The sequence below is a fragment of the Sminthopsis crassicaudata genome, chromosome 4 (assembly GCF_048593235.1).
Source record: "Sminthopsis crassicaudata isolate SCR6 chromosome 4, ASM4859323v1, whole genome shotgun sequence".
Classification (NCBI taxonomy): Eukaryota; Metazoa; Chordata; class Mammalia; order Dasyuromorphia; family Dasyuridae; genus Sminthopsis; species Sminthopsis crassicaudata.
The window spans coordinates 184,908,949-184,927,278 of record NC_133620.1 but is presented as its reverse complement, the minus strand read 5'-3'; the positions used below and the strand labels follow the sequence as shown (position 1 = coordinate 184,927,278).

Genomic DNA, 18,330 nt, shown 5'->3' with positions numbered 1-18,330 from the left:
CATTTTTATCTATAGAAAGGAAATCTGGGGTCAAGTGGAGGGAGCATGATGTTTTCAATTTTATCTAAGATCATGGTGTAATGAATTTGGATTCTGGAGACTAGGAGTTGAGTTCTGACATCACCATTTGCAAGTCTCATTTTCTATAAAATGACTGTGGTAAAATTGGCTTACTTCTCTGGGTGTTTGTGATGAAAGTGCTGTTACCAGAAACTCAGATATGAACATGATTGTTTTCCAAGTATTGCTACTATTAAAAAAAAAAAAACCTAAGAGGCAGCTAGATGGGCGCAGTGGATAGAGCACCAGCCTTGAATTCAGGAAGACCTGAGTTCAAATGTGGTCTAAGACACTTAACACTGCCTAGCTGTGTGACCCTGGGCAAGTCACTTAACCCCAGCCTCAGAGGGGGGGGGGGGGGAAACAAAAACAAAAAACTGAATTTCTTTTCCTTTAACCATATCCTTTTTAAAAATCACATTCTGATAAACTCCTTCCTTCTAGATCTATCCATCCCTTCTGCTCTGGAATACTAACTTATTTTCACTTTAAACTTTTCCATTCTCACTTGCACTTCAAGATCTGACTCTTGTTTGAATCCCTGGTCATCATTCGAGATCTAGTTGCACTTTCATTCAGAATATCCTGACTCACCTGTTGGTAGAGCTGAGAGAGATAGAAATAGACCTCTTTGTACCTCAGTTTCCTCATTTGTAAAATTAGCATAATAATTTCACCTACCTTGCAGGGTTATTTATGAGGATTTTTTGATCCTTACAAAGTGCTTTGCAAACCTTAAAACTCTACATAAATACTAGCTTTGTATCATTCTGTTCCTCATTGCTACTTCTAGATTCTCTATTAATCAGTATCACCTCAGCAACTTCTCTAAATTTTCATGCTATTTAAATTTATTCTCTAGTCCAGATTTAGGTGGATGTTATTTATCTATATTGAGATAATCGCCTTCCTTTCTCTTGAGGTCAATGAGCTCATAGTCTGTCCCTCTTTTCTAACACCAGCTTTACATCAGGAGACTTCCATATACATATTGGTATTCCTCCAAATACCCTCATTCTTCTACTTCCAAAGACCTTAGTTATCTCTGCCCCAGCTACACATTTTCCCTTGGTGTCACGCACAGTTATTCCATTTTAATGTTTGCAAACTTGAGTTTCCCTTATCATGCTATCTTTCCTTCTGCCTTATAATCTCTAGCCTTGTTCTTTGTCATTGTGACCTCCAATCTCCACCCCTCAGCTCTTTTCCAGGTTTTCACCCCTGAACTGGCTTTATTCTCCTATTCTCCTTATCTCAACAATATCTTTGTGGAATCACTTCAGTTGGAAGTTACCCTTCGTTCTGGCATCTCTTTCTCCCTTCCCCTTTCACCAGCGATCATGCTTCTATTGTTTTTAATCATTTGCCACCAGGATGGGAAATATCTGAATCCAAGGGCTTGTGCTTCAGCCTCCAGTCCATTTGTCTTCCCTAACTCTGAATGAAACTGGCTGAGGCTCCTAGCTTATATGCTATACATATATATATATATATATATATTATTACATGGTCTTAACTGGACCCTAATTGCAGCAAGGAAATATTTTTATATCTGCCTTTTGTATAGCCTTCCAATTCAAACCTCATCCCCTCTCAAATTTCCCAGGGCATCTGTTCCTCCCGTACCTCATCTCATAATTCTTTTAAAATATTCCCAAGGAGATTCCTCTTCCCTCTTCCTCTTTTCGTATTACTCAAATGTCTTCTCAGTTATCTCTTCCATCCCTAAAAGTGCTCTCTCCAAAAGCACTGGTGATCTCTTTATTTAAATACATTGTGCTTTTCTCAGTCCTTCCTGACTCCCTGCAACTTTTGACACACACTTCTTGTGGATACTCTTCCTCTCTAGGTCTTTATGACTCCTCTCCTCATTTTCTTATCTGACAGTACTTTCTCAGTCTCCTATTAATTCACATTTTGCTTACTAACTATGAATTTTTCCCAGAACTCCAGCCTGGACCACTGTCTCTTTTCTCTCTATGCTATCAGAATTGGTGATCTCATGGTCTCCCAGGGATTCAATTAGCATCTTTCTGTAGCTTTAATGGTTTATTTTATCCTGAGTGCCAGTCTCTAATCATAAGTTTCTTTTTGGTTATTTCAAACTGCATGGCTCAGGGGTACCTCAAACTGCCATGTCTCAAACTGAACTTATATTTTCCTTCAGCCTTCCTTCTTCTGAACTCCCATCTTCTTTTTGAAGGCCCCTCAGTACTCATAAGTCTCCCATTTTAATAACCATGGCATCCTTTTTAACTCCTTACAAAAACAAACACTTCTCACTAGCAAATCTCTTGTGGTCCTGCATTAGGTATCATTTTATAAGTATGTTTCTCTGAATTTCTAATAGTCCCCATTTTCATTACATTCATATACCTCTATTTGTTCAAACATTCCCTGACTGATGGACCACAAATTCAGCATGTCCAAAAAATTCTTTTTTTTTTTGTTTTTTTGAGTTTTTGTTTCCATGTAAATTTATAAGCGTTTCAAATATGTTTTTCAGAGATTTCACATAGTTTTTATTACTTATTCTTGTATACATCCATAATGTTAAATATACATAACACTTAATTTAAGAGTTAGATATATGCATAGTGATGTGTTAGCATTGGGGAAACAACAAAATTGCTTGGTTTATCTGGATTATAGAATATATGGAAAGGGTAGTATGAGATAAAATAAGAATAAAACAGATTGTGAAGGGTCTTAATTGCAGCTATCTGTATAGTCTGAACTTTACCTGGCATATAATAGCAAAATATTGAAGATTCTGAATCATGGAGTAAGAGATCAGATCTATGCATAAGAAATATTATTTAGGCAGTTTTATAGAAATTAGAAGATAGAGTTTGGAAGTATTGTTAAGAAATTATTATAATAGTCCAGGTAAGTGGTAACGAGGGCCTTATGAAATTGGAGATAAAGGTGAGAGATTTTGAAGAGGTAGAACTAAGATCTCATAACTGATTTGATTTAGAGATGAATGAGTAAAAGTAAACCCCAAATTAAACAGGTTGGAAAAATGAATGGTGGTATGATCATTAAGTTGCAATTAAGTTGGGAGGAGGAACAGGTTTATAGGCAAGAGTGAGCCCAATTTTGGACATGCTAAGTTTGAAATGTTAAAGAGACATTCAATTGGAAATATAGGCATCTATAACTCAGGGGTCATAGCCAGAAATAACAGATTTGGGAGCCCTCTCTTTAGAAGGAATAGTTAAAATTGTAGAAGTGAATGGGATTGCATAGGAATGAATTCAGGGGAGGGGGGGAATGTACTCACATTTAGGGATTTAGAAGAGGTTGAAGAGCAAGAACAGGAACATCAGAAATTTGATTATCAGTGTAGTTCAGGAAGAAATCTCTAATTGTTCAAAGCTTAGCTTGGATACTCTCTCTCCTGCAGGAAGTGTTTCTGAATTCCTGCCTGATCCCTCACCCAGTCCAGAATCGTTTTATATATTGTCATTCTCTCTCTCTCTCTCTCTCTCTCTCTCTCTCTCTCTCTCTCTCTCTCTCTCTCTCTCTCTCTCTCTCTCTCTCTCTCTCTCTCTCTCTCTCTCTTTTCTCTCTCTTTCATTTCTCTCTCTCTCTCTCCCTCTTTCATCCTCTTTCTCTCTCTCTCTCTCCCTCTTTCATCCTCTCTCTCTCTCTCTCTCTCTCTCTCTCTCTCTCTTTACACACAAACTCATACATTCATACAGATTTTCTCTCTAATAGAATGTAAGCTCTTTCCGAGAGGCCTTTTATATTTCTAGCACCTGGTATATAATACATGCTTAATAAATATGTGCCAATTTGAAAGATTTTTTGATCCAGGAGAGTATGGTTAACTGTCAGAAAAATCCTAAAGAATGAGAACTAAAAAGAGGCCATTGGATATACAGATTAGATCACCTCTAGGCTTTTGATAAAGCAGTTCCGCTTAAATGGTTGGGAGCATAATTCCTAGTGTGAAAGATTGAGTTAATAGTAAGAATGTAAAGACTTTGGGTGGCTTTTTTGTTTTTTAATGGCACTTTTTTTCAGTAGTAAAAGAGGATAATAACTAGATGGGAGGAAGAAGGGTCAAGAAAAGGCTTTTTCTGTATGGGTACATCAAAACATTAGTAAGCAGATAGGGGAGGGGTGGAGAGAAGAGGATTAAATTAAAGGTGTGGGAGGGGAGAGATGCTTGTTGGAGACTCCTGAAGTCTGGGGGAAATGAAGTCAAAGGTGTAATGGAGAGATTAACCGCAGGATTGAGTTAAACTATCCCTCCTGTGACAGGAAGGAAGAGTGAGAGAAATTGAGGAGTTCAAATCAGAAAGCCTTAACATTTTCAAGGAAGTATTAACAAATTTCAGCTAGTGCTTCCCTGATGTTATGAGCCATGAATTTTAGTGGCCTAAAATCAGCATCATACTTTGATTTTTCTCCAGTTATTGACCTGCCATGGGGAAATCATATAGTGGGAGTTATCAAGGAATGAAAGTTTTAAAGGTAGCTATAGAAGCAAACAAGGGAGGGAAGTAGCTAGTGAAACAAAATCTAGATAGCTTACTGTGGGGTTAAACTTGGTTATGAAGGCTGGAGAGACCAAATTAGCAAAGATGGACTGAGTGAATAGATGTCAGTCAAAAAAGGTTGTAAGTCCAGAAGTACGGGGAGAAAAAGCCTAGGAGGCAGATTTGCTTATGGCAGAAAGCTGGGAAGGATAGCTTATAAACTAAATATGATATTGAGTTACAAAAGATTGACAGTCTAGAATATTAGGCCGACTCAAAAAAGATGAGATGTAAAAGGGATGGCAGAAGGAAAGATAAGGAATAGCATTTATTAAGTATACTGCCTGGCACTACTAAATACTTTACAAATATCTCACTTGATAACAGGTAAATATAAATATTTACAAATATAAAAACTGAAATTTTACCAAAAACAAACAAAAAAAGAACTTTCTAAGTGCAACAAAGTATTTCTAGATTATAGTTTGGAAAAGAACTGGGGAATTTAGGGGACTAAAATCTTGTGTATAATCAGCAAGGAGAGTTTAGGAACCAAAAGCTTGGTATAGTCAGCAGTGTGACCAGATTACTGTCGGGGAAAGCTAAAACAAATAAAAGCAACATTAAGAGAGGTCCAAGTGCCCTGATCAAGGACAGTAATAGTCTTATTTTCTTCTCCCATATCCAGAATATTCAGTTCTGACTAACGAAGGGACACCCCCCCCACCGAAACTCTCTGAAAACTCCTTCAAAGAGAAAACTCTGAGTTTTCAGTTTCAGCATCCCTTTGTCATTATCATCAAGATAACTGGCAAAGTGAAAGACCTTAAGCTCAGGCTTTATGAAGGTTGGTTAAGAAACTGGGAATATTCTAGAGAAGAGAAAACTGGGAAGGGAAGGCTTGTTCCAGATGAAAAGCCTGTCACAACTAATAAGAATTAGAGTTAATTTGCTTGACCTCAGAGGGTAGAATTAATAGCAATGGGTGAAAATTTCAAAAGTAAATTAAAGATTGATGTAAGGAAATGTTCCTAATAATTAGAACCCTCTTGAAAAGGGAAAGGGTTTCTTGGCAGGTTAATAGGTATTTCCTTACGAGAGACCTTGAAGCAAAATTGTGGATGACCACATGTTAGGAATAATATAGAAAGGAATCTTATTCAGGTAAAGGTTGGACTAGATAGCCTTTGAGTTCCTTTCAGAGAAATATATGATGAAGTGATTTAAGGTAATAATAGCTGAAATAAGGAAATTCATTGGATAGTTGGAAAATATAAAACAAAACAAAACCTAAAAACTTTTTGTTCCAACCCATTTTCCACCCTATTTTGTAGTATGCTTCCCTTTCTGCACCTCCCATTCCAGCCACAACAGCTCCCTGATAATGATTCCTTTACATTAGTCATCCTCCTAGACCTACAATGTACAACAGAAGGAAAAGGTAGAGAGAAGAGAGCCAAGGGAAGAATTTTGGGGTCATTGACATTGAGGCAGGAGGAGAATGAGCCAGCTAGGACACCCCAGAAGTTGTTATTGGGAGAGGAGCCCAGGAGAGTGAAATGTCACTGAAGCCAGTGTCAGAGAGGGACTATCAAGAAAGGAAGGGGATATTTGCACCCTTAACTAAGAATACTTAGATTATCTTTACTTAGCTTTATAATAATATACGTGACTTTCTAGGCTCAAGGGAGAGGAGTGACCCTTTTAGTTATAGTTCATTTCATCCAAAAGTTGAAAATATGCATGTTTAAATACTGGAAATAAATTTAGCAAATGTATCCTTTATAAAGACAAGGAAAGATTCCCATATGTGTCCACATCTTTTAATGAGAGCAGCTTGAATATTGCATCAACATCCTGACATTATTATGAATAAAGGTCAACCACCACTACTGACTTCCTCATCCTGAGCATCTATTAAGCAGAGACAAACAATTGTCTTTGAACTGATCACTTTGTGCTCTTGTTTTTTCCGTCCTATCTTTCATCTGCAAAATTACTGTTAAATCTCTCATGTAGCTAAAGCTGATTAATTAAGATATTAATGATGAAAACATGGGCATAGTGTAATAGTAGGGAGAAAAAGGGTATAGTAGAAGAGGGACTTTCTTCTAAGGACTAGTGTAATGAGAGTAGTCACAATTTCAATGTTATTTTTAGAACTCTAAGGTCAAGGGCTTCCTCTCACCAGAATTTTGCTCCCAGGAGTATGTGTTTGGGGGATTCTTTTGTGTATAGTTCTCATTTTGGCTCAGAACTTTGTGGGTACTAGGTAAATATTGCCATTAAAAAATCACTGACACTTAATTTTTCCAGATCATCCAGAACAGAGGTTCTTAAGCTTTTTGTGTGTTTTTCTCAGAAGAAAGTTTTTAAATGCATAAAATGAAATATATTTTCAAACTAAGAAAACAAAGTATTTAAAAGTACAATTATCAAAATATTCAAAAAACAAGTTCATGAACTTCAACTTAAGAACTCTTACTGGAGATTTAGAATGTTACTCAGATTCAGTCTGACTATATACTCTTAAGTAATTTTTCCAAGATCAATAAGAATGTATTAAATGCTTGTTGTGATAAGCCTTGTGCAAGGCATAGAGATACAAATGCAAATAAATAAATAAATATATAAATAAATAAACTGCTTTAAAGGAGTTTCCATCCTAACACATCCTACAAATTAGAAAATGGAAACAGAGTATGTGACTTGCTTAAGGTCACACAGCAGATTGGTTATTCAGCCTGATTTAAAGACTGCATGTCCTGACTTCAAATTTTCCATTAATTCAGTGCCATCTTTTTGGCATTGTTGTTAATGCATTCTCCTCAAGATTTGAGGAATTTAAATGTAAAGTATTTCAGTATAAATATAAAGTAAAATAGATATGCAATTACTTTGAAATCTTCCAATGAAAATCTCTACAATTTACAAACACTTTTGGAACTTTGTACAGTACCAAGGACTAAATTGTTGCGAATGGTTATGCCATGTACATCAAAATGTAATTTCAAAAAAGAAAAAGCACATTCAAGGATCTCTTGTTAGAAGAAAACATGGATTGAAAGTAAAAAAAAAATTGATTTCAGTCCCTGCTCTGCCACTATAATTTATAAAAGTAAGGCTCTTAGAGAAGAGAAGAAGAATATTCTATTTTTTTATAGGTATGAAAATGTCTATCTAAAGCTTAAAATAGAGCCTACCTTTATTCTTACATGGAAGTGTCCTTTATGCAGGCTTGCATGCTTTGTTCCTGAATAGTACTTTTAACTGACAGGAAATATTGTATTACAAATATGCCATTGATTAACTTTTGATTTTTCTTTAATTTCATTCACTTTTTTATTTGTTGAGATTAAAGGACCACACTCTTCATTAACTTTTACATCAGTTTAATAAAGTTATTGATGTTTTTGAGAACAATCATGGATAGGAGGGATATGGCTTAAAGAAATTCTCAGAAATATCTGCTGAACTTGTTACTTGGTTTCAAGTCCCTCTGGCCTTTTATCTCAACATAGTGTTCAATAGATGTTGTACTAAAAGGGGACCTTAGAGTTTATTAGTTCATGGACCATAGAGTTGCAAAGGACTATCAAGGTCATCAAGTTCAACTCCCTTATTTGTTCTAGAGAAGGAAAACTGAAGCCCAAAGAAAATAATTTCTTGTTGTTTAGTCATATCCAATTCTTTGTGACTCTATTTTGGGATTTTCTTGGCAAAGATACTGTAATCCTTTGCCATTTTCTTTTCCAGTTCATTTTACAGATGAGGAAATTGAGATAAACAGGGTAAAGTGATTTGCTCAGGGTCATACAGCTAGTGTCTGAGGCTGGATTTGAACTCATGAAGATGACTCTTCTGACTTTATCATCCTACCTGCTTGAGAAGTTAATATGCTTTAAGGTTTGCAAAACACTTTACAAATATGACCTCATTGTATTGTCACAGCAATCCTGGGAGATAAATGCTGTAATTAATCCCATTTTACAGATGAAGAAACTGAGGTTGAGAGAGGTCTCCCAGATAGGAAGTGTCTGAGGCTGGAATTGAAGTTAGGTCTTCCTTACTGCAGGATCAGTGATTTTATTACATCCACTACCAGCCTCCTTTCATCACAATGTCAATAGTCAAATGGCAGAATTCAGACCTAAGTCCACTTGACTCCAAATTGCCTGTGTCATGATATATAAACCACACACTTTACAGACTGCTTTCCTAGTCAAACAAAGAGCTCTATAATAAGATTCAGTCTCTCCTGTTGTGGTTGAAATGATCTTCATCATCAAGGGCTCAGACTTGATCTCAGACATGGGAAAAATTTTTCTCCCACCCACAAGTTCATGACTTGAATGTCTTGGAAACTTGCTGCAACTTGAATGTTTCAACAGCATTGAAATCATGTTGCTTGAAATGTTTTTTATCTTAGTGATATCTTTTTTCTCTAACTCACTTAAGGGTTAATTCAGTAGGGGAGAAGAAAACAGCCATACAGATTAGTCATTTCCCAATAAGGACCTCTCAGTCGAAACATTGTCCTTCTAAATATCTTAATTAGGATAGCTGATTTAGGAGTTACAGAACCTAATCTTGCTCAGGTATGGTTTCATTTTGTTCCACTCCCTTTTCCTGTTAATGGAATATGATTTTTTTTTTTATCAAAGGGAAATAGTGTTTTAAGGAAGTTAATGTTTTCCTTTCTTAGTGGGTGGAATTAGATTAGATTAAAAAGAAACTTGAGCATCACTGAAAATTTAATTTTTGATTTTATTAATATTGCCTAGCCATAAATTTCAATTTAGCCTTCTGAGAATAAAGGTTATTAAAGGTTAAAAGGTAAGGTCTGATCAATTCTTTGGTTTTAGCTCTTTTAAATCTAGAGGAAAAAGAGAATAACCTCCTAGTGATGAGTGACTTGAACCTCAAAGGAATCTTAGTAGACACCTTTTCCATCCTTCTTAGAGTGATAACTCAGGGAATTGTGGTAATTTGCCCAGAATCACCCAGATGTTAAGTTGCCCTGCAGGGATTCAAACTTAGATTCTTTTGGCAGTATTTAATGATAGATATGCTGGAATGCTTTGACTACTTTTTAGTCTATTTTTTAAGGTTCACTCTGGAAAAAAGCTTTTCATGTTACAAGATATATTGGGGTAATTTCAAAATTCTAGTAAGGATTTTGACATTTTCTAAACAAAATTTTATAAATTGAACTCTTTCTAGATCATTTTAAGGAAATAGAGGAAAATAAATTAGATCATTGAGATTAAACTAATATGAAATTATGACTGTCTTGGAAACCAAAAGAGGAGAGTAATAGAGAATGGGATTTAACTTAGAAATACTCCATTTTCTGGGTAGCCCAGCCCATGTATTCTGGAGTGGGGAAGACAGTTATAGAGTTGGAAGAAATGGAAAATATTGTAATCTTTGGCTGCCTGGGCAACTCATTGAGAAAAACACATATAGGTAAAGTTTCATAGTATCTTCCTTTCCTTTCTTATTCCCCACTCCTGTTTTTTTATCTCTATTGCTGGAAAAGGGAGCAATTCTCATTGAAAACAGTGTAATAGACCAGCACTCATGTTGTTCTCTTCATGCTCCCCTTTCTAGGGAGAGTTGAAAAACTTGAACTTAGGACAACTTGCCTTTTGTAATAAAGAGATAAATGTTATGAAATTATGTGGAAGGATTTGTTAAAGGGCAAGGGTCAAAATATTTCCTATAAATACATTTAAGCACAAGGAGAAGGATGAATGAAGTGAAAAAAGAAACATTTATTGCTTATTTTGTTCCAAGCATGATAATTTGTAATTCTACAGGAAAGAAAAAAAAATCCACAAACAAAATCTATCTTAGTCTTTCCAAGTTTACAGTCTAGTGGTTGACAATACATACTGAGTGAAGTATCCTGGGAAGGGCATTTATAGGGAGGGAAATCTCTGGAGGCTAATGAGAAATAGATTGACACACCTTATTCTGGAACATTGGTAGAGTTAAATGGAGGGGCTTGATGAGGAAGTTGTAGAGGAAGCTTTTGATGACACACTCACATGAATTTCCTGATATTTACATTTAAAATATTTAAGAATGCTTTTGTTTTTGTAGCTCTGAAAAAACCTCAGTTTTTTATCTGTAAAAAAGAAATAAATTTTGGTGACAAAACCTGGTTCCCCTGGATTGAGCAATGACTAACAAATTATAGCATATGAGTGTAATTGAGTGCTATTGTTTCAAAGGCAACAAAAATATGAGGCATTCAAAAAACATGGGAAAATCTGAACTGATGCAGCATGTGAATATCTGAACTTACCGGAAAATATGCATAATGATTACACAAATGTCAATGTTTAGATCAGTTGCATGGACCCATGATCAAAAACACCTCTCAATAGAAAAGTAGAAGATCCCTAACATGGGATGTTGCAGACCTAATTTCTTTGTGGATTGTATTTTGCTTGACTTTTTTGTCATAAGAAAAGATTCAACTGGGATGGATTTGAGAAATGATAGTAATTATTAAAAAACCAAATAAATCACTAATATTTTTTAGAAGAAACATCACTGCATAATGAAAAGAATGCTTAATTGATTTCCTTATATGTAAAATAGGGAAAAAATGTTTTTGTGACCTTACCAGATGGTTGTGAGGATCAGATGAGAATATTATGTGAAAATATTATATTTTAGAAAACATTATATAAAGTGAAAAGTAGTAGTAGTAATTTAGTTACTCATAGATATTTTATTATAGCATGTGAACTGGAGATAAAGGTTAAATGTCACTTATCTGGGCCCTCTCCCCCAATCAGCTCCTTCTCCAAAACTTCCCTATTTTTGTTACTGTCCTATTGTATTGTTCATTTTCTCATTCAAGCTTAAGAATTTGGAGTCATACTTGCCTATTTCTTCCACATCTAGCAGTTACTGATCTCTTTTATTCTTGACTTTCAAATTCAGTATTTTCTTGTTGAGGTTTTCCTTAAAGTGCATTTTCTTGCCTTTCTCTTTTCTACTAGGCTCCAGGCTTTCACTTTTCCATCAGCCTTCTAACAAATCTCCTCTATTCCAGAAAGTCCCATTGCACTTTTTATTGTATAGAGCTGACAAATTAATCGTTGGGAGCCCCGCAATCTGACAGGCAAGTCCAGAAAATAGAAAGAGCTTCTGGAGTTGTTATCAAAGGGTTGCACTTCTTACCTAGATTCATCACTACCCAGATTTTTCAGTGTTCTCTACCCAAGACCTCGAGGAGCTCACAATCCAGTACACATGATTTCCTAGGGACAAAACAGATTCCAGAGAAAAGTCATGTAAAAACAGCAGATTTCCAGAACCACTTTCACTTGGTTGTATGGTTCACTTGGCTCACCATTTTTTTCTCCTTATGAAACACATAGCTTTGTAATCAGTCAAGGAGCTTTGTGGGCTAGGCAGGAACAGCCCTGTATTAGGTGCTAGGAAAACTTGAGGTCAAATCCTGAAAACTAGTTGTGTGGTCCTAAGTAATTTATTCTTTATAAAATGGGGATAATATAACAACTACCTACTGTTAAATGAACTAAAAGGACTTTTCAAACCTTAATTTAACCTTGAAATTCATCAATTATATCCATACTAGTTATTAATACAGAAATTAAATATTTTATCAAGTATAAATAACGCATACATATAAAGTATATCTAAAGTAAATACAGGGAGGGAACACTATAGCAGCTGGGGGAAGAAGGAAAGGTCTCATAGTGTATGAGCTAAGCTTTGAAGGAAGAGACAAGAACACAGTGAATTCCAAGCATAATGGAAGAGTGTGTATTTATGCGGTGGAATGATGGGGAGGGACACTGTTCAACCTTTATAAGGGCAAAAAGTTAAGAAGTGAGCTGTCATGTGAATAGAGTAGCAGTCAGAAAAACAACTTGAATTCAAATCTGGCCCCAGATACTAGCAAATCACTTAACTTTTGTCTTAGTTCCTCATCTATAAAATGGACTGGAGAAGGAAATGGCAAATCATTCCATTATTTTTGCCAAGAAAACCTCAAATGGGGTCCTGGAAACTCAGAAGCAAACTAGAAGAATATTAACTCTGGGTCCAGAAAGGCTTTAAAAAGAAGGGGAAGAGAATTAAGCATCTGTATAGTGCCTAGTACTATGTTCCTAAGCACTTTAGAAGTGTTTCTAATTTGATCCTCATAAAATCCCAGCAAGATAGATGATATTATCTTCATTTTACAGTTGAGGACACTAGTCAGTTTTACAGTTGAGACAAACATAATTGATTTGCCCAGCTAGTTAGTAAGGGTCTAGGGCTAGACAAAAGCCAAACTGAGGAGTTTATGGTTGATCTAGGAAGCGATTGGGAGCTTCTTAGTCAGGGGGATGTGGTCAGATCTATACTTTGGGAATATCAGGTTGGCTACTGTGTGGAAGAATGGAAAAGGTAGTCTTACATTAAGGAGGCTAATTAAGAAGTTATTTCAGTAATCCAGGAATGATGTAATAGCAGTGTTAAAGGACCAGGTGTGTATTTTTGTTTTTTTTTACTACTTTTATCAGCTCTTGTAGGTAGCCTCAGAGTTGGACTTGGTGTTATTTTGTGTAGCTGCTACTATTACTACTACTGACTTGTATTTAAATGACCTGTCAGGTTCTTTGAGACCTGAAAAGGAAACTTACAAGTTATCTAGTCCGATCCCTTCATTTTATACATGAGGAACCCAAGCTTAAAAAAGGGTATAGTGGTTGCTAGATAAGTAGGAGGGCCAGGATTTCAATTCTGGGCCTTTAATTCTAAATTTGTCATTTTTAATTTTTTTTTTTTATCAAGTCTAGATTCTTCTACTTGTTCTTCAGGATCTTCTATTTACCACCCTCCATCCTGCTTGTCCAATTTTTGTACTTAAAAAAAAATTTAAACAAAATAATCAACAAAAATATATTTTCTTTCCTTCCCATCTTTTCTCTTCACTCTCTTCTCTCATTGAAAAAAGGGGGGAGGGTGGAAATCAAATATCAATAGTCAAGCAAAACAAATTCTCACATTGGCCATGTCCAAAAAACATATATTTCCTTTCTTTATCCTGAGTCCATCACTTTTCAACCAGGAAGAGGCTAGAAAGTTTTATTAGGAACCCTTGTAATTGTGCTTAGTTGTGGCATAATTCAGCTCTCCTATTTCTTTCAGATTCAATTTTTTTTTTACAATATTGCTGTTATTACATAAATTATTTTCTTAAGTCTGCCCAATTTACTTTGTATCAATTCATACAAGGCTTTCCAGGTTTCTCTGACCATACCTTTCATAATTTTTTGAGTGTTCAATAGTATTCCAATATATTCATAAAACTTCAAAATTTCTCTAATCATTTCTCATTTGTTGGGCTGTTTTTTGTCTCCACAAAGAGTTGTTGATATTTTTTGCATATGGATCCTTTTCTTCTTTTAAAAAACATCTCTTTTCCTCACTGTATTTTTATGTTGTCATAGACAGCTCCCTAAGAGAGGACTAGTTTTAAAATTAAGAAAAGCTAGCTTCAAGTTTTACCTCTGATAGACACTAGCTTTGTGATTAGAGGGAGTCACTTAACCTCTTATAACCTCCAGGTGACTAACTATAAGACAATAAATTGCAGCCTAGTTACAGATCCCCTTGGTGGAATCCCTATATAGGTGAAGTTAGACATCTGAATTAAAACCACTCCTACAACAAAAAAACAGACTGTTCTCTCCCTCACCATCCCACAAACACGTAATGATCATTCTAGTTATTTTGCTTTCATACGTGTTATTCTTATCATCTTTATATCTAAATTGTGGGTGTATTCCAAGGAAATATGTGCACAGAACATGTATGTTTATGACCCCAAAGCTCTGTCAGGGTCCTTCTTTCCTTACTCTTTTCTTATTTGGTTAACTCAGTTGCTCTTTTGGGTTTAATTAATGTCTCTATTCAGAAGACACCCAGATCTTTAAATCAAGTTTCTTCTGAGCTCTGGTATTGTATTACTACTTGCTTACTGGATATTTCCAATGAAGAAACTTTTAGGCATCTCAAACTTAACATATTTAAAATAGAACTTAATATATTCCTTGCCAAATCCAGAACTTCCTTAATTCTGTCCAGGACACCATCATTTCCTCAGATGTTCAACCTCAATGTGATGATCAATTCACTCTCACTTATCCATATATCCCATAAGTTGCTAAATTTTGTCATTGCTGCTTCTACATCTCATATATAATCTCTCCACTTCAGGTCACTACCCTAGCTGGCTCAGTCTCTCATCTTCCCTTGCCTAGCTTCCTAATTGGTATCCTTCTCACATGTTTCTTGGTTCTCTGATTCAGCTTAGACACAGCTTACTAAATCCCTAAATGGATGCACTGATCTGTCCATTCCATTCTCCTGTACAATAAACTCCACTGACTTCCAGTTACCTTGAGAATCAAGTGCAATCTCCTGTGTTTAACAGAGCCTTTTATAATGTCGCTCTAACCTACCTTAATAACCTTATTATATATGACTGCACGGTCTAGCCAAACTAGTTTTGTTACTTTTCCTCGAACAGGATGCTCTATTTCCCAGCATCCTGCCTTTACTTGGCTGTCCCTCATGCTTAAAATTTATTACTTCAGCTTACCATCAAGTTAGTTTCTTTCAGAGCTTAGCTGAAGGACGTTTCTTACATGAAAATTTTTAAAATTTCTTTTGTCCAATTGATAGTACTTCTCCCCATCATTTTGTCTAATATATCTATAAAAGTATGTATGAATGTATTCTCCTATTGAATATAAATCACTTAGAATCTAGCCTAGAGCCTGACATCTAGTAGATACTTAATAAATACTGATTGATTGATTGATTGACCTGGAAGACCCTCCCCTTCCTGTATATATCACTAAATTCTGCCCATCTAAAGCAATTATATAAATGTCAGGTGTTATTATTATTTCAAAGGCTAACATCTCCTGTCTTCCATGAAGGTTGCTGTGATTACTCCCTTCTAAACTTTGCTTGTGGTCTACAACTCACAGTTCAATACTTAATTATATATCTTATACATGCTTTCCAATAATCTGCTCACAGCATAGAATTATCCCAGAATGTCTTCTCTTTGTTGTGGACAGCTATTTTAGAGCCTCTCCCAAGAAAACAACCCCCTGGTTTCTGTACACATCATCAGAAAACTAAAACTTTGAGTTGGCTCTCAGGAAGGTCCAAGGGGAAAAGGTTCAGTAGAGACCTGCTAAAATTATGACATGCTTGTTTGGCTCCTTGTATAGAGGGCTGCTATTAGGGAAAATTGTGGTTTGTCTTTGGTGCTCTCTAACTTTCCTTTCTGTCTTGCAAAGCTTCTCACATCAGTCTCAAGAATACCTTCTCTTGAATTGTCCTGAAGTAGCTCAAAATGTGCTCCCTTCTCTGTTTGTCCTCAGTACTTTTTCATTAAGAAGACTTCAAATGAAATCACTGTAGATAACTTATAAAGACTAAGATCCATTCCCCCATTCCTTGTTCCTCTGCTCCTGGTGTTTCCTTACTAATGCAAAAGAATTTGTAATTGGTAGAATTTCAGGTTTTGGGCCAGGGGTGCCCCTTACATTGTGAGGATTTATGCTATCAGTATGTGAAGCTCTCCTTTCCCTAATCCTGCCCAGAAGAATCAAGAAGGGCTGTTTGTGAGCCCTTTCTCCCAGCATGAAGAGGGAAGAAAGGACTTGATGGGTCAAGGCTTTTTTTTTTTTTTTCAAAATATGGATTCTGAGAGACATAGGTAACTGGTCCTTCCTGACTCTGGCAGTGAGTATCCACAAATAGGGTATTCTGGGAGGCCCCACATATTGGGATTGAGGACAAAATTGGTGAGTGCTAGAATCCTGTGACCAGTTTGTGGAAGCTAGACTGGCTATCCCTTTAACTTGGCCTTGGAAATAGTACGTACCATTGAACATTATTAGGATACTGAGTGGCTTGGGAGATTTCCTTATTTTTTCTGACAGGGAAGGAGTGGAGCAGTAGTCAGAATAAGGAGAGGAGGAAGTGTAAGAATCCCTTTTAGTTGTGAGACAGATATGGATTTTCTCCTTTGTGACCTAAGGACACAGAAAGGGAAATTGTGTGTGTAGCAGGATGTGTGTGTATGTATTGGGGGAAGATGTGAGTATGTTTTGGAGGAAAACATGTTTTTACAATTAAGTTTTAGGTTCAGACACAATAAGCCTGGCTACAATTAGAGTGTACAAGTGATGAAGGTAAAGAGTCAATCTAATTGACTCAAGCATCTCATGGAAGAATGAAAAGGAGATTGTAGTAGCAGAAACTATTCAACTAAAGGAGGAGAGTGTACAGTTCCAGCTTCCCAAGTCACGTAGATGATAGATATCTCACCAGTAAAACAGGGAAGTCTAGTTTCTTGGGATCCTAAAGTCTTCAAAGAGAAGACTCAGAGTAGCTTCCTGTGTATACTTTACTCTTCCCTCACTTCCTCCAGATGACTCCATGCATGTTTGGTTTAGCTGTGTAGACATAAGATCATTTCCTAGAACTGTTTGTCATTTATATCTCATTACCATGTAGCACAATAGCAATTATACCCATCATTAAGTTGCTGTCAGATTAAATTTTATGTGTCCTATTTGATTACAACACAATTTTATACCTATGTGGCCCAGTATTTATAATTTGTGACTTATACAGAAAGTCCCCAAAGTCCCAATTTAAAGTCTAATACCTTAAGACTGCACAAGACTTTTGGGGGTCCTCTGATCTACTCACAATTTCTCAGGAAAAAATTAGTGGGAGTCTGAGTTTTCCTTTTTTCCTTATACAAATATCTCATCAACTAGGTTATAAAAGCTTCTTGATGGCAAAAGTCTTCTACATTTGCATCCATCTTAGGATTTTTAGCAGCACTGAATACATTGCTCAATAATACCTTATTAGATGATTTGTTCAGGAGTTATACAAAGGAGTTATACTCATAGGTGACATTTATAAAATGCTTTTCTTTAAACCTGGTGATAAGGCAGATGATCTTAGAATTATTATAGTTGAATATATATTTATTGCTTTTTTTTTAATAAATGAAGAAAATAAGGTCCTTGGAGATTTAGTGATTTGCCCATAATTAATGCCACAATATTCATGCTATTTTCACTATACCATGTTATCTCTTAAGAAATACTACCCTATTTGATATTTCAAACTGTTTAGCTAACCATTGGGATTTCATTACAAAGTCTTTGTGTAATTCTGGTAAATTTGTATATTTTTAAAAACTATTTCCTTCTTCATTTTCATTATATTTCTTTGAAACAAACCAAAAAATCAACTCCAAGACTCTTTCATCTAATTATCATCTTTTCTCATTCCATATTTCATTCCTTGCAGCTCTTAATCTTCTTTATCTTCTCAACCTCTAATACCTCCACCACTCAGTTCTTTCCCAAGCTATCACTTCTACATTAGCTCTATCCTACTCTTTTCCATCTTGACTACTAAGCTGCTGAACTGGTTCAACTTCATACTAAATCCTTTTCTCAAGTTCCTTGTCCTCTTTATCATTGTTCTGCCAAACGGTAGGTAGCTTTTGATTGTTCCAAACATCCAAACATATATTTAATTTCTATTCACATGCTGTTGAACCAAACTAAAGAAAACTAGGAAACCATATTGATTGGGACTGTTACAAATTTATGTTACATAATCTCAACTGGGGTCTTACTGTAACAAGGCAAGCCCTTTACATCTCCTGACACAACAGCTTTTCTAAATATTTTAA

General features: G+C 35.7%; 1 protein-coding gene across 3 annotated transcripts in view; it reads left to right on the top strand.

Annotated features, from left to right (window-relative positions):
- Positions 1 to 18,330, top strand: part of DCBLD1 (discoidin, CUB and LCCL domain containing 1) — a 101,484-nt gene that overhangs the window by 9,939 nt on the left and 73,215 nt on the right. The gene's annotated exons all lie outside the window — the stretch shown is intronic.